Source organism: Melozone crissalis, unplaced genomic scaffold (genome assembly GCF_028551555.1).
Source record: "Melozone crissalis strain CALT ecotype California unplaced genomic scaffold, PUWL_Pcris_2 ptg000006l_1, whole genome shotgun sequence".
NCBI classification, from domain to species: domain Eukaryota; kingdom Metazoa; phylum Chordata; class Aves; order Passeriformes; family Passerellidae; genus Melozone; species Melozone crissalis.
The window spans coordinates 47,544,452-47,559,729 of record NW_026535784.1 but is presented as its reverse complement, the minus strand read 5'-3'; the positions used below and the strand labels follow the sequence as shown (position 1 = coordinate 47,559,729).

The window sequence follows — 15,278 nt, the reverse complement described above, 5'->3', positions numbered from 1 at the left end:
CTTGAATATCAAAAATATGTCTTGGTGAGGAGGCTGTATACATCAAGCTGAGTAATTTAGATGTAACAATTCTGAAGGGTACTGCCCCAGTTAATAAACACTGTTGATGAACTGATTAATGGCAAATTGAGAAATTCTCTTAAATGCCATTAGGAGCTCCAGTTTTTTAGAGATTTGTTAGTTAAGACATGATTTACAACAGTTTCTGCTTTTAGGTGCTCTAGTTTAAAGAACAGTATTTGTTAGTGGGAGGATATGTCTCCGACTTTGTACTCAAGCTTACAATATAATACTAATTTTACAAAATAATTGTATTGCATTGATCTAGCATTGATTTAGTGACCATTTATGAATAGAAAATAAGATTATATTGGAAAGATTTGTGGGAGAATTCTCTATTAAGGAGCTTTCAAGAGGAGCTACAAGCTAGTTGGTAGGAAAGGAGATGTTCCAGAACGTGGTATGCTGTGTTAATTAAAATATAGAAATAGAAAGGAGAAAGAGACAAAGATCAGTTGCCTCTTTTGTTGTTTATGGTGGGTTTTATTTATTTATTTATTACTCCAACTCATTTTTCACTTGTGCTCCTGTTCTGTCCCCTCAGCTTTTCCCTAATGAGCTGGTTGCCTTCCAGCAGCATCCTCATGAAATGAGGTTCCTGCAAAAAGGTGCTATAAATCCTTTTGAGTACTAGTGAATTAGCAAATTAAAAAATATCCCTAACTTTTTCTCTAACCATACAACAGAAGCTAAGGAGACACCTGCACACCTCAGGCAGATGCTTCTACTTTGGACATAAATGTCTGTGCTTTGATGGTCTTAGCACAGCTTTAGAAGTCTGGAATTCCCTCACTTGCGACTTTCTGTGAGTTTACTGCTTTAATTTACTACTTTTGCTTCTGTTTTAAAGGCTGTATTGTTGAGACAAAGAATGTAAGACAAAGACATTTTATTATCCTGCCTAACACAATTGCTTTGAAATTTAATAAAATAATATTTATATTGTACTTGGTGAGTGCAGAGCACTACTGCATACAAATTTAAAATATTAATCAATGTGATTTACTGAGAGTTTTGCATACTGGTCTTAAGATGGAGTGCTTAAAATGAAGCATAATATGACATACATGATGAGTCTTGTGGGTGTCTTTTTATTAATCTCGGTAAATTAGACTTTTAAAATATGCTGCAGCTTTGATTTCCGGTTGTAAAATAATGAAGTTAGTGGTTTCTATAGTGGGAAATCATTGCAGGTTTATAGAAAGTGACAGCATTAATTTAACTTCATTCATTTTCCTTTTCCCTTGTGAAACACGATGTATTTGATTCCAGGTATTGATTAGTCAAATGAATGAGGAAGACCTTTATATTCAGTGATAGAAGCAGTGGGGAATTTATTCAAGTAATGCTCGTTAATGTGCGTGAGTTGTGTGCTGGTGTTGTGCTGTAGCCTACTGAAAACTAAGTGGTTCTGTGTGGTTGGTGTTTCATTAAATCAGGACTGCAGTAAACAGTGGCCTTTTCCGAAAGTTCACGACAGCACAGCTATTGAGGGGCTTTGGTAATTCCTCAAGTATTTGCCATGGGTGGCAGGGTGCCCTGCATGCCCCTACAAAGATGTGTGTGTGTAGCTGGAATTTGCAGTGAGTGGTGTGGCTGAAAGCTGGGGGAACTGCTCCTGGTGCTGAATATTAAGCACATGCTCCTGTCTCTTCCCCATCAGGCTCCACACTATGCACTAACTGTTCATGGGTGTGATATTGATTAGCTGTGTACCCATGCTGGCCTGTGCATCCATCATGTTGCTGCTGGAATGCTTGCTGAATAGTTTTGAATAATGTAGCTTGCTAAAATTTTCAGGAGAGATTTGTCTTTGGTCGGTGGCTTTAGCTGTTTTGGATTAAATACTGCCCTAGCCTCAGCTGAAAAGCTGTGACCCAGTGTATACTGAAGCATAGTTACTTCACCCTGCATATTTCAGAAAGGAAATTTTTTATCTTTTTTTCTGGGGAATGAAACTTTATAATCCATCAAAATATTATTTAGCTCTTAAAAAACAAATACTTTCAGAGATGGAACACATTTTGATCAAACCTAAGTTAAGACCGTGTCTTTTAGAAGCATTTTAAGTGTGTTCTTAACTCTGTGGAAGTACATGTTTTGGTTCTTGCTCAAGGTGTATGAATGAAATGACAGATTACAGCATGGGTTTTGCAGACTGAGGGAAGGCAGAAAGGGTTTTGAGGTGGATACACAAAAATACTTACGTAAATGTCAAATTAGAATAATTAATTGTATCAGAATATGGTCTTTTAGTAACATGCCTACATTAGATATTAGCTGCCTCACCAACAAAAGCGCAGCGTGCTTGTTTTTTTAGTAAGCAAAAGTCTGGCATTTGTATTGTATTTCTTTGGAATCCAGCTAGTCTGCAGATCAATTGCCATCAGTACCCAGCCAAACTACATAGTTGGTATACAGACCCAGTAATATTAGGTTGTTGCTGAGGTATTTTGAATGTGATGAACTAACTAAAAATTCTGTGATGAGTTTGGAGTTCCTCCTGTGTCTTATTAATTCAATGTATTAATTATTTTTATTAATTTTTTAGTAGGCAGTAGGAGTGCTGAGTTGTGATGAAACTCCTTTGGTCTTTGGGTGGTGGTTTTTTTTTTTGACCAGGAGTTTGTCAGTGCAAGGAAAGCAAATTTTTCAAAGGTTTTAATTTGCTTTTAAATAGATAATAGGAAAAAAAGACCCTCACTATGCATTTTTATCAAAAAGTTGCTTAGAACTAGAGCAGAAATGCTTCAGTAATTTGAATGTATTGCTTTGCTCATGAATGTGTTATTGGCAGCAGATTATGTTTCTTCATTTACAAACAAATGACCTATTTTGATTTTTAATTGGAACTGGACACTCAGTTCCTCGAGCACTTCTGAAACCCCATCATTGCCAAATGCCATCTTTTAGAGTTGTATGTGTTACAGATCAGGCTCAACTAGAGCAGCATTTCTTTAGGTTTCTGTATGGAATGTAAAGGTTTTGAACACAATAAAGATTGTCACAGTAAAGTAATAGAGAACAAGATGCTAGTTACCTAAACACTCTTTAAACTTGCTCTGTGTCTCTGCCAAAGACCAGGTTTAATGAGTATTTAGGTAACTAGCATCTTGCCCTGTCACTACAAATTTTGGATAGTAAGGTAATAAAAAAGTAAGATATACTAATAATGGAAAAAGCAGAAAGTGATGTGTGACTTCACTGCTTTAATTATACCGCTACACAGATGTCCTAACACCAATCAAAAGGTAAAGTTCATGTTAGTTTTCAGTTTTGCAAGAGAAAGCGTCTTGCTGAATAAATGTCTGCAATTCCTCCACCAAACTTCTTGTGGTGAAGAGCTACATCATGAGCCACAAGTGTGGCCAGCCTGATTTCACACATATGTCTGAATTCCAGCATGGATTTGAAGTATTGAGTGGAAAGTCACATACCACTAGTTTCCATCTATCTAGAAAAAGTTATAACAGGCTTTTTGTATATTTTCAGAATGACCTATTCTGTTAAGCTGCACATTTTCCCCTGAAGCATTGTTTAATAAATTCTGCACAGTAATTAAATAACTTAAGGTCTCCAGGGAATGAAATAAAACTTGGCATCTTCTAAACTTTTCTAACCAGGGTGTATAGCTTCTGAAAGAGCACTGAGCATGGAGGAAAGGGATTTATGCAGGGTTTGCAAGTGAAAGGATGTGTGGCGCTATCAAATAGAAAGAGCATATTTGTGTTAATTGCAAGTAACTGTTGCACACTTGTGGCTATGCCTGCCTTAGGACTCTGCAGGTGTAAAGTGCTGAGAGTAAGGAGAAGGAATAGTGAAGTTAGTATTAAATTGGAATGGAACTAGTTAGAAATTTTAGGCTAATATAAGGTTAGTCTTCAGGATCTTGATCCATATTCTGAAAAAGGAATGCTGAATTGAGAACCCTGCTTCCATTCTCTTATTTATGTAAATCAATGGTGCAGTCCTATTTTAATTGAGAAAAACACAACACAGCCTAGGACTACTACCAAGTTAACTTTATCCTAAATCTCTTTTAGTGTATTTTACTTTAAAAGTTGAGTTGTAACCAAACCTAGTTGATGAGGAGGCATGTAAGTTTAGCTTCCAGCTATGCTTTCCTCAGAATATGTTTAAAACATGTCTGGGATGTAGATAATGTGCCTGTGCTGTGTGTTCTCAGTGGATCAAGGAAAATACTCAATTTCCTGAGCAAACTGATATTTTTAGCTCTTTGTTTTGGTGTGAAGAGTGGTGAAGGACTGATATATTCAAATGGCGTATGTTAGATTCCTGTCTGTTACAAATTTTACTAGTGATATGTACTTGTAAATCCTACTCACTTAAGTGGAGCAGTATCACACAGCATCACATAATTTAGATACCAAGAAATTTTTTCATTAATGGACAAGAGGTTCAAAAGAGCACAGTTGTGAACTTCAGGGTCATTAAACAATACTTCTGCATGAGATGCACTTGTGTGGTTATCATAGAACAATTAGATTCAGAGTCTGTATCTCAATTTCCTTCTCTTTCATAATTATAGTGTGACATTTAGTTACAAATCCTTATTCATATTGGTATGCTCAACCATCATTTACTGAAAGAACCAGGACAGTAATTAAATTAGGCAGATTGCCTTTCTTCATTCCTTTGATTTTATACATACATTGAGATGAAACATCATCTTTAATAATATCTGCAGGCAGAAAATAAATGCAATAATAAACATTATGAAAAATCAAAGCATAGTGTCCTATTTAAAGGAAATCTACATTTCTAGATGGTAAAGTTTAAGTAGGATGCCAAATGTTGCTTTTCTCTCCTGCTTTGTAAATTTACAAAGATCTGCACTGGATGTCTTGCTAAAAGGAAAATGTGATGAAAACTTGGGAGGAGTATGGCCTCTATTCTTACTTTTGTGAGAGATTTAGGGAGTAAGAGAAACAATTATGAACTTATAATTGTTTTACAGAAGAGCCATAACTCTTTTTATATAAAAAAACAATTGCTCCTTCCATACAACTTCTACAGTACTCCTACTTCAAGGTCAGACTGAAACTGTATGTGAGTTACTGATGGCTTTTGACCTTTAGAAATAGTTATCTCTGGGATCATTGTAGCTTCACACTTAGGTAAAGAAAGAAATAGTATTCTGGTAGTTAAAACTTGAGTGTGGGTCTCCTGGGTTGAGCTGGATTCTCTGATGCCGATTTCCAGCGTTACCATGGGCTCGTCAATTAATTTACTTGTAGTACATAAGTGGTACTCCAGAAGTCATGGGAGTTTGGCAATAAAGTCTGGGAGAGGCTCATGATACCAATGGGATGGAGCTGCAGTAATAACTTGAGTTATTTCAGTCTTTAGAGGCCAATTATATTCTGGTTTGTGCCTCTTCATGTGTCATTCCAGAAGTGGAGCAGAGAGCAGACACTGCCATTGCTGTTGCTGGTGCATCTGCTACTGTTACTGGTCCTATGATTTTTTTTTTATTTCCTTCTGCAGAAAAAATGCCAAAGCAAACCACAAGTTTCTTTTATATAAACAAGAGGAAAAAATATTGCGAAAACCTATCATACTAATCAACTAAAGCCTGAGCTCAAATCTAAATTACTTCTAAAATATTTCCAAAATCCTTCATTACTCAAAGATTGGGTCAAATCTGCTGTAGTGTTTGAAAATATTAGGTGACTTTATTTCTGTATGTCTTTACCTGAATCTCTTGTGATGAGGGAGTCTGTTGTCCCTTCTTTTGTCTCTGTGAGTGTTCTGTCAAAGCCTTCCTATTGTTTGGATTCTGTTGAATTTTATTTATGTTTTAACCTCCAACTTCCCTTTAGGGGGTAGGAATTCAGAAATAAATGCTGTGCAGGTAGTAAACCCTGAGATTTATTGCAGCCTAGGTTCAGCTTTAGGAGGGAGGATCAATAGGTAGCAAATGCTTTGCAGGTTGGTTGGGAGTACAGGGTCTTCCTGAGACACGAGGATGTTTTGTCCTCTCAGGGACTCCTAGAAAAAGGCTCTGCTTTTGGTTTTTACAGCCTAGCTAGTTTTCTGCATTAAGAAGGACATTGTACACCTTTCTTTGCCAAGGGAACAATTTGAGATAAACTCTGAAAGGTAACCTTGAAGAAATTTTCAGGTTGTACCTTGTGTAGTTTGGCTTATGTTAGGAATATTCCATCTGACCCAAAGCGAATAATGCCCGGCAATCTCCTTATCACATTCCAATTCTCAAAATTCTTCCATGCAACCCTTCCTGTAGGGAACAGCTTGACAATGAAAGCTTGTCAAAGGAAGGTTTGCCTGCCACTGCTCCAGTAGCTTCATCGAAGGACAATGCATTCCTTGTGCCTGCTGAGGGTAGCATCAGTGTTACAGGGTTTAGGTGTTGTTTTCCCCCCTATTTTTGTAATGTTGTGATGTCTTTAGGAGATGAGGTCTGCTTCCAGTTAAGATTTAAAGGGAATTGTGTTTGCAGTGGGAAGTATTCCAAATGCACTTTTAAAAACAACAAACAAGTGTTCTGTTGCAGGATGGATAACACATATATGCACAGATCTGCAAATGGCAAATCATGCACAAAATGTTACTGCACACTGCAGTACTGAATCTATGGCTATCCCTCTAATTTTTTTTCTTTGTTTATTTTTGGTGGTTTGTTTTGTTTTGACAAAGAACTAAGCATTTATGAGTTTGCTATTTGAGGAGTTGCTGAACCATAGACTAAAAGGTGGCTGTGAAAAGTTGATAACTGGAGACAGTGGCCCCATGCAGCATCCCTCAGCCTACAGTGCTCTGCATGCATGTGCTTAAAATAGCTTTTGTAGGAATGTCTGTACCTAAGGACTAACATGTACACAAATGTGAGGCACATCTGACAGACCAAAGGCATTCCTCTGAGCTGTTTCCGTGTTTAAAATGCTTTAATTCCTTACATCCAGCTTTTGATAGTGATGCTTCTTTATAATGCAATAACTGCTGAATCTGAGAAATGAAACAGAAAATTGATGGTAAATAAGTGTACTGCCTTTTGGTTGTAGGATGGATAATGTGCTCATTTTCTCTTGCTTTCTAAGTGTTTCCAACCCTGCAAACACAGCTCGCATATGTTTTAGGAAAAAAGGACTATAGCAATGTCTTTGCAAAGGCTAAGAAAACCAGAGAGACCCTAGGGCCTGAGAAACTGTTATGAAAAAAAAATGTTGGTAGTAAACTTTTTTTATTTTAATGAATTAATTTTGCTGTCTCTCTAAGGCCCAGGCATCATGATGCACCTGTTGAAGAACTTCCTGACTTGACCAATTTTTTCTCTGAGGTTTTTCTTAATAGAAAAAGCTATCTACTATAAAAATATACTTATTTGGAGATGAAAAAGCAGGAAGTAGATAAAATGAAAGCACAGCTGTGTTATAATATTATTTTTGTGCTTCTTCCCAAAGCTGTTAATTTCACAGAAAATAGTTTTGATAAGTCTCTGTTTTTTCTACCTTAATAAAACATGAAATAACTTTATTTCTAATGTTCAATTTAATTGTTTTCTTCCCTACCTCATCTTTAATTTTTTTGACTAATTTGGAGATTTTGGCAGGATTCGGGGTTCAGGAAAAAAATATTCTTCATGCTCCTTATATATAACATTGCTGATGTGATGTAAATTATGAGGTTTAAGCTAGAATAACATAAATACATTGCTTAACCATCTCATTGGCAGCATGTGATGAATTAAATGCAAATAGCTCCTGGTTCTGAGCATATTCAATCAAACCCTTCATTTTGCAAATACAGCAGACTTGTATTCACAGATGGGCTGTGCAGAGCTGTGTGGAGTTACATGGAGGAACTGTTGGCTGTGTCATTGAGCATCTGGAAGGGCTGGGTTTGGCTGGTGGACGAGGCAGACCAGGCAAAAGCCACCACCTTGTACTGAATTTTTGTGGAAACCCACACTGTGATCCTTTGGCACTGAGTTAGCACAGGTAATAAAGAGTAGGAGTAGACAGAAAAGGAAAAAGAAATCCATAGAGGTAAGAAGGAAACTGGTATGGAAAAATCTCACCTTTAGCTTCTGGGAAAAATAACATGTTTGGGAATGAAGTTTCTCTCAACTTCATTCAGAATGATGTATGACAAGCAGCTTTAAAGAATTTTTCAAGCTCTCCCAGAAAAGTAGTATTCTGTCCCTCTCTTCTGGAAACAAATGAAGAGGTTGAGAGGATCCCAGGTGGTTTGTGTTTTCCAGGCTGCAGGGGCCACGAGCAGGGGCTCTGTGGAGCACGTGTGTCCCTCCTGTGCGTGCTGCTCCCCCTCATCCCCACGGCACACACAGAGGAAGGAGAGATGGAGACCTGTGTTAGCTGGTACATCTGGTTTCACAGCAGCCTGCTCTCCTAGCTCACCTGCCAGAAACACTCTTGAGGCTCTTTCCCCTTGGATTACAGGAATAATGAGCTGTTGAATACGCTCAGTGGTACGTGCTAGATGGGTCACGAAGGATCTGCGGCAAGGCCACAGGAGGTGACAGGAAAGACTGCACTTTGTTTCAATGGGAGAATTGATATTTCCCACGCTTTCAAACAAATTGTAGGTAAAGAAAGACACTTCCAGTTGTGTCACTTTCTTCTTAACTAGAAGTGAGGTTGTTTTGTTTCCCCTTCACAGTCACATTTATCACACGTTTTCCTTTCTTACCTGCCAAGCTTTTTGTACTTTCCTGAAATATGCAGGAGCCTATGTTACCTTAGATGGCACTTGGATTTATTACAATTACAGCTTTATAAAGTTAGTTACTGCTTTTGCAAATTCAGCTCATTTTGGAGTTGTCATGCAAAAAAAAACAACCAGAACCCATTACTTTTTCATGTTGAGTCCTTCTCTTGACCTAATTCTGTTTGCTTTCTGTTAAAGAATTGAGGTTTGATGGGCTTTTTTCTACTGTATAATCTTGGCTGAATCTCATATTGAGGAGTGTGGTGCTGACAACCACTATATTTTGTACATTTTCAATCTTTGATTAGTGCTTGATTTCAGTTAAGTTTATTCAGGTAACAGTAATATTTGAAACTGTAGGTAAAAGATAGTGAGTCTTGCTTGCTTTCAGGCTTAGTAGTCCAGACAGCTGAGATAAGTTTGATGGAATATTATATCTATAATAATGAAGAATTCTGTCTCCCCAGTAGACTGTAGATGTAGAATAGAATTACCATGATTATTTAATAATACTAGCTGTATTTATAAATTACAGTTTAGACATTTTGGAGTCATCAGAAGTCCTTAGAGATTAGAACACTTCCTAATTACGTGTGGGAATAAATTGTCCCTTTACTTACTGCTGCAAAACGTATTTGAAATGCTGATATTTCATCAGGGCTTAGGTCATCACATTTACTGTTCTATTCAACTTCCTATCTATATGAATGATGATTCAGCATGTTTTACATTTACCACTTTTCCCTTTGATCTATCTTTTTTGAGTTCATTGTAGATTCAAATTCATTCTGTGTCTTCAACCATTTGTATAAATGCACGTTCTCTATTTTGGGGGAAAAACAATACTAACGTATCAATGATTTCTAGAAAAAACATGTTTTTCCTTTGGGAAACAGGAATTTTTTGGTGCTTCAAGAATTGGCTGTGAGAACATCTCAGTGAAAAATTAAGAGCATATTTAGCCTAAGGCACATAGCTAGCTCCACTGAAGTCAGGGGCATCACAGCCTTTAGATTTAAGCTCATTCCTAAGTGACCTCAGGCTTTGGAGCCTGGACTTGACACATCCAGTGCCCCCTGTGAGACTGCTTTCTTTAATAGCTACTCGGTTTCTGTTCTTTGCCTTAAACATGATTAAGACAAAAAGTGGCTGTGGCTAAAAGTATATATGAGTACAATATTGCTAACACAGGATAAAAGAATAAACTCCATAGGAAATTTGTCATTGTATGGACTGATCTATTAGCAACAGCAGCATAGTTTAGAGGAACAAAAGGTCGTATTGAGGATAATGATAATTTTTCCGGTAAATAAATTTGGGGATGCCATGTTTAATTTCAAGTGTTTTCTAGGAATGGATATGAAAGAAAGAGATTTGAAGCTAGCACAGCAGTTTTATTTGTATTGCAGGGAGAATTAGAATTGGTAGCAAAGCACAGTGCGCGTCCTTAAATTAAAATGTTATTATCTGTTTGAGAAAAAAAGCCTTCAGAAAGTACTCCTCCCTAGTGAGTCTTAGTCCATACAAACTCTGCTATTTTCCCAAAACAATGAGGACATAATTTCTGACTATTTCCTAATCATCCAAGCAGTGTAGAAATAGGTAGTAAGAAGGCTTTATTCCTAAAGAAAATTTTTATTAAACAGATTTATTTTTCTTATAAGACTTGGTACACTCACTAGCCTGATCAGACCATGGAAGCAATTAGGAGGAGGGGAAAGAAAATCTGAAGCAAAAATAACTTATTCAAGGTTAATTTAAAATCTCAGCATGCCTTTTAACCCAGTCCAGCTCTGTTTAGAAGTGATGTGAGACTGGTTCTTTAATAGAAAGTAGAAAGAGATAGGAAGCAGATTAGGTCCTTTGCTATCTCTGATCTTAAAATAATTTTGTTCTCTTGCATGAATATGATGCCTTGATATTTTCCATCTACCAGAAGACATTATTGGGGGTCTGTGTTGCTTATTGTTCTAAGTAATTTCCGCTGTCAGCCTAACAAGTTGAATGGTCTATGTTTAACTTTGTCTTTCCTGGCAGCCTTGATCACATAGGTAGATTCCTAAAAAGCTAAATTAATTAAAAAAAAAATAATCTAAATAGGGGATTCTTAATAAGGATATTTGATTTTCTTACCTAGCCTAAGACCATCATCTCACAGTTTCATTTCTGATTTTTGTATCTTGAGCATGTATTTTCCAATAGACTGTCTCAGTAGGTGACTAAAATTGCTCTCTTCCAAACAAGATTTTTTGAGCCCAATATTTTTATAAGCTTTTCCATCTTTGACATGATCTCTAATACTACCATCTTGAATACTCCCACTGGGAAAAATTAGTCAAAAACTAGGGAAAGACTCAGAGGTTACTTTGTAAGTGTTTGTGTGTTGTGGGATGAAATCATAATTTTGGGAAAAGCAGTTTTGTCTCAACAAGCAGAGGCTAAATCTTCTGTGTTTTAATGGCTTCTTAGCTTCTAGCTGAGTATGTAGTTTCTGCCATTAAGTGATTTAACCTCTGCTCCTTACCCTGCTGTTCAGGTACAAGTAATCAAACAATTTATTGAGGTGGTGTGCACTGATTAAAGTGATTTTATGGAGTTATGGAGCACTGACAGTTGCAGTATAAGGTGTTACGATTTGATAAAAATCATAATGCTGTCCATATTTGCTTTATCTGATACAGTGCATACAGACATCAAGTAGGATATGCACGGATGTAAAAATAAAGGAGATTATGCGCGGATTGCTTACAGGAAGAAGTTGGTCTTTGAGGGCATTGTCCTTTAGGTTGTTAATAATGTGGTGAGCTGTAATTTCTCATGTGCTGGTGCAGTGGAACTTGGTCTTCTGCTCTTTCATGATCTTGGTAGTTTTGGTGGGGTTTTTTTTGTTCTTTTTTTTTCCTGCTTCTTCTATCTTGCTATTCATGTGGATTATTCTGTTTAGTACAGCTGCCCAGATTGCAAGAATAAGCTAAAACCTTTTCTTGCATTTAGCGTACCTAAGTATTTTGAAGTGATGGGCAGTGTGGCATGTGAGCAGAGGATAGGATTTAGAAACATTCATCTGTTTGTTTGGGTTTTTTTTGTCAGTCTTTTCACCCTAGGTTTTCATGCATTAACTTAAAAAGTTGTCTTTGCTATAGGAAGTACTATAATGAGTATTACAATGTGGTCATTGTACAGCTTTGGACTATTTTCTGTAATTTTTTTTCAAACTCTTTTCCTAAACTGTTGCTCATTCTGCAAAATTACCATGTACTTAAATAGATGAAGATTTAGGCATGTTTGTGTGAGGTAATATGTAGGGAGATACAGTATGGGTAAATGAAGGTGGTATAGAGTGTAATCTTATCCCGTAAAGAGTTGCAGCTGAGCTAATTACTAAAGATTGGGAGCAGGCCTGATGTTAACAGGCCACACCTGTAGCCAATAAGAACAGTGTTATAAAAGAGTGGGTTGTTGGGATTTGGAGTCAGATGGTGATTGTGAGGACAAGGAAGAGCCAGTGCCTAGAGGAGATGCCTGTGAGAAACATCAAGGAGGTCTGAAACTGGTGTTACGGAACCCTTGCAATGTAATGACAATAGAACTCTTGCACTATAATGACGACAATAATATTAGAGAAACAGGACTTGTTACATGCTCAAAATACTTAAAGCTACTTGGTTTTTTTCTTGATTCTTGAGGTGGTTGCCATGCAATGCTGCTGAGTCATTACTGATTATTAGTTTCACCATTTGTCACTTGCAATGGAAAGAAGCTGTCAGCTGTTCTGGAGGTGACACAGCAGATGTTAGAAAAAGGGAGTTCTCATGGGTTACACAGAGTTTCCAATGAAGTGTAGCTGTGAATTTCAGTCATCTTCAAGGAGCAATTTTGGTATTTCTGTTAATGTAGCAAATGAGATTTTGTGGTTGTGATCTTGGGACCTCTTCATGCCCTGTAGCACTTTCTCAGTATTTAGGGAATGGTTTGGAAGGGGATGTAATATTCAATTTGTCATTTAGGTTAGATTGTTTTTATCAGCATTTTTGGTGAGATAGTTATAAACTTGTAGATGCATATTGGCTTTGAGAACAGCGACAAATGTTTTCTGTAGACCCTATAATTCTATAAACATATTTACTTCAAAGAAATATTTGTGTTAGGAGCTTGAGTTCAGTTTCCAAATTGATGCAGAACTTTGCTTTTGAAAGTAACCCCAGCAAATTGCTTGGTAAAGATGTAGTTTTGCTCCAGTTAAAAAATTCAAGTCAGCTTGATTATGTTGTTTTTTCAGACTGTCTTCCTTGGTGTTTTATGATGATAGAGTTGGTTCAGCTCTAATGAAACTGGGAAGGATCAAGGATAATCTGAGTTTCAAAGACTCCTATCTTCTAGTGTAGACTTGTTAGCTTCCTTTAGAGACTTAGTGTGTTTTAAATGCTAAAACAAAGTAAAAGTTACTTGTGAGGATTAATTGAATCAAGGACTGTCATTTAAAATATGTGCCTGTTGAGTCAGATGAAAGAATTTACTATGGTGACTTTGCAGGGAGTGACACTTGAGCAATGATGCTCTTCTTATTTGCACCCAGTAGGGAACTCTCTGGTAGCAAATGTGAGATCTTGTGTAATTGTCACATAATTCAGAGGAATTCTAGCAGAGGGATCTAACACTCAAGGGTATTGCGCAGATTGGTGCATTCTCTGCAGCACCTCCAGAAGTCAGTAATTAGGCTGTCACAAAATGTTGTGGTTTACTTTGATTGATTTCTGGGTTTTTAGAAGGAAAAAAGGGAAGACTCAGAGGGGAGTTATAGTTTTCTTGTTAATTTTGACTTTTTTTAAAAAATAAACTGTGTACAGATAAAGGCTATGTAAAAATTAGCAAAGAATAAATATATTTTTGAACTAGTTTTAATTTTACTTTATAAATAACCTAAATTAAACCATCACTAACTTCCCACTAATGTTAATATTATGTATCCTGAACAGTTCTTTTTAGGGTTTTATGGCCTTCCCAGAAGCTTTAATGGAATTATAGATGTACTGTGGCCAAGCAAAAATGAATCATGTAGTTTGCAGGAAAAGTGTGTAGTCTCACTTCAGGAAATTTGAGATCTGCATCTGTCTGTGCCACAGGTTGTCTTGTATAATCCTCTACAAGATGCTCTGCTCATCAGTAATTCTCTCTCACATAAGGATCTTTTTGGAATGCATTCTTTTTTTTCATAGGTGTTTATATACTGTGATTCCAAGTGCTATAATGTATCCTGAAATTTAATAACTTGCAGTAAGCGTTTTGCACATAAGATTCTGATACCAACTGGATTGTTTGAGGAATTTCTTGTTACGCCTTCTTCTGCTGTAATCTTGCAAGTGATGTTTGCTCTTAACAAAAGAGAAAGTAAATAGCTTTCAAACTGACAGTGATGAAGCAAACTGCTCTGCGGGGAGCTTGGTGTCTTGACTGACAGTGAATAGAAACAATCAGGAAATTCTGATCTGGATTATCAGGAATGGGGAGCATCAAGTGCTGTATCTCCAGGCTGTGATAATGAGTCTGTACTGAGGAAGGCGCTGGTCCAAGGGCTCCAGTGCCCTGTGTTGTCATTTTGTCTTTGATAGATCTGTAGGTGTGCTCTCATCATACATATCCTACATGTGAATGTGTTTTGTTCACAAGTATATTTTCTGTACATGCATCTGTATTTTAACTGAAGCTCTGCATCCTGAAGAATCTCAAAGTATTTTGTTTCAAAATAACATTTTGAATTGCATTGTGATCAATACTAATGGAATTATCTCACTAATTGTATTCTTGATTTAAAACCCAGTTTGGAAAAGAAGCTACAACAAGGCAAAAATACTGCAAACCACCTTAGCCTTTTTTTAAACTATGCTTACCAGTGTGCTCCATACCAAATCATAGATGGGATTGTTTTGTGACTTTCTGGATCCTGTGGTTATAAGATCTTCTCTGTACTGTTTTGTGGTATCCACTAGTATTGAGAGTTGAGATGCCTGTAGTGTAAAACTTACTAATTATGATATTGCAAACATCTGTTTATTTGCAGAAGTGGAGAAATGCTTTCTTTCAAAATTAGATGGCAAAATTATGAAAGAACACATAATTGACCATCCATTCTTGTGTGAAAATATTTTGACATGTTTTATCCAGCCAACAAACACTGATTTTATGAGGCGATATGAATCACTTCAGTTCTGGAAAAAAACCCAGTAGTTTGGCTTATGTTAATAAACTAAGCATCTGTCTTTCTATGCTGTAGCTGTGAAAAGGCACAACATGATCTTGTTTGGTATTGGGACAGGGAAGTAGTGCTCTTGTTGAAGCGACAGCCCAGCCCCAAGACACAGGTGTTTCCTGCTCTTCCAGGGCTTCCTCATCTAAATGCTGGTCAGGCCTGCCTGATGCAGTGAATGCTCTGCTGGGGAGGTTGCTGACTGGAATACCATGCCTGAAAAATGATCAGTGAAATGCAGCCATATCAATTTACAGGCAAA

The 15,278-nt window shown here is 37.0% G+C and overlaps 1 protein-coding gene across 2 annotated transcripts in view; it reads left to right on the top strand.

Moving 5' to 3' along the window:
- The window catches only part of CCSER1 (coiled-coil serine rich protein 1), a 603,805-nt gene that overhangs the window by 117,391 nt on the left and 471,136 nt on the right, over positions 1–15,278 (top strand). The window lies entirely within an intron of this gene.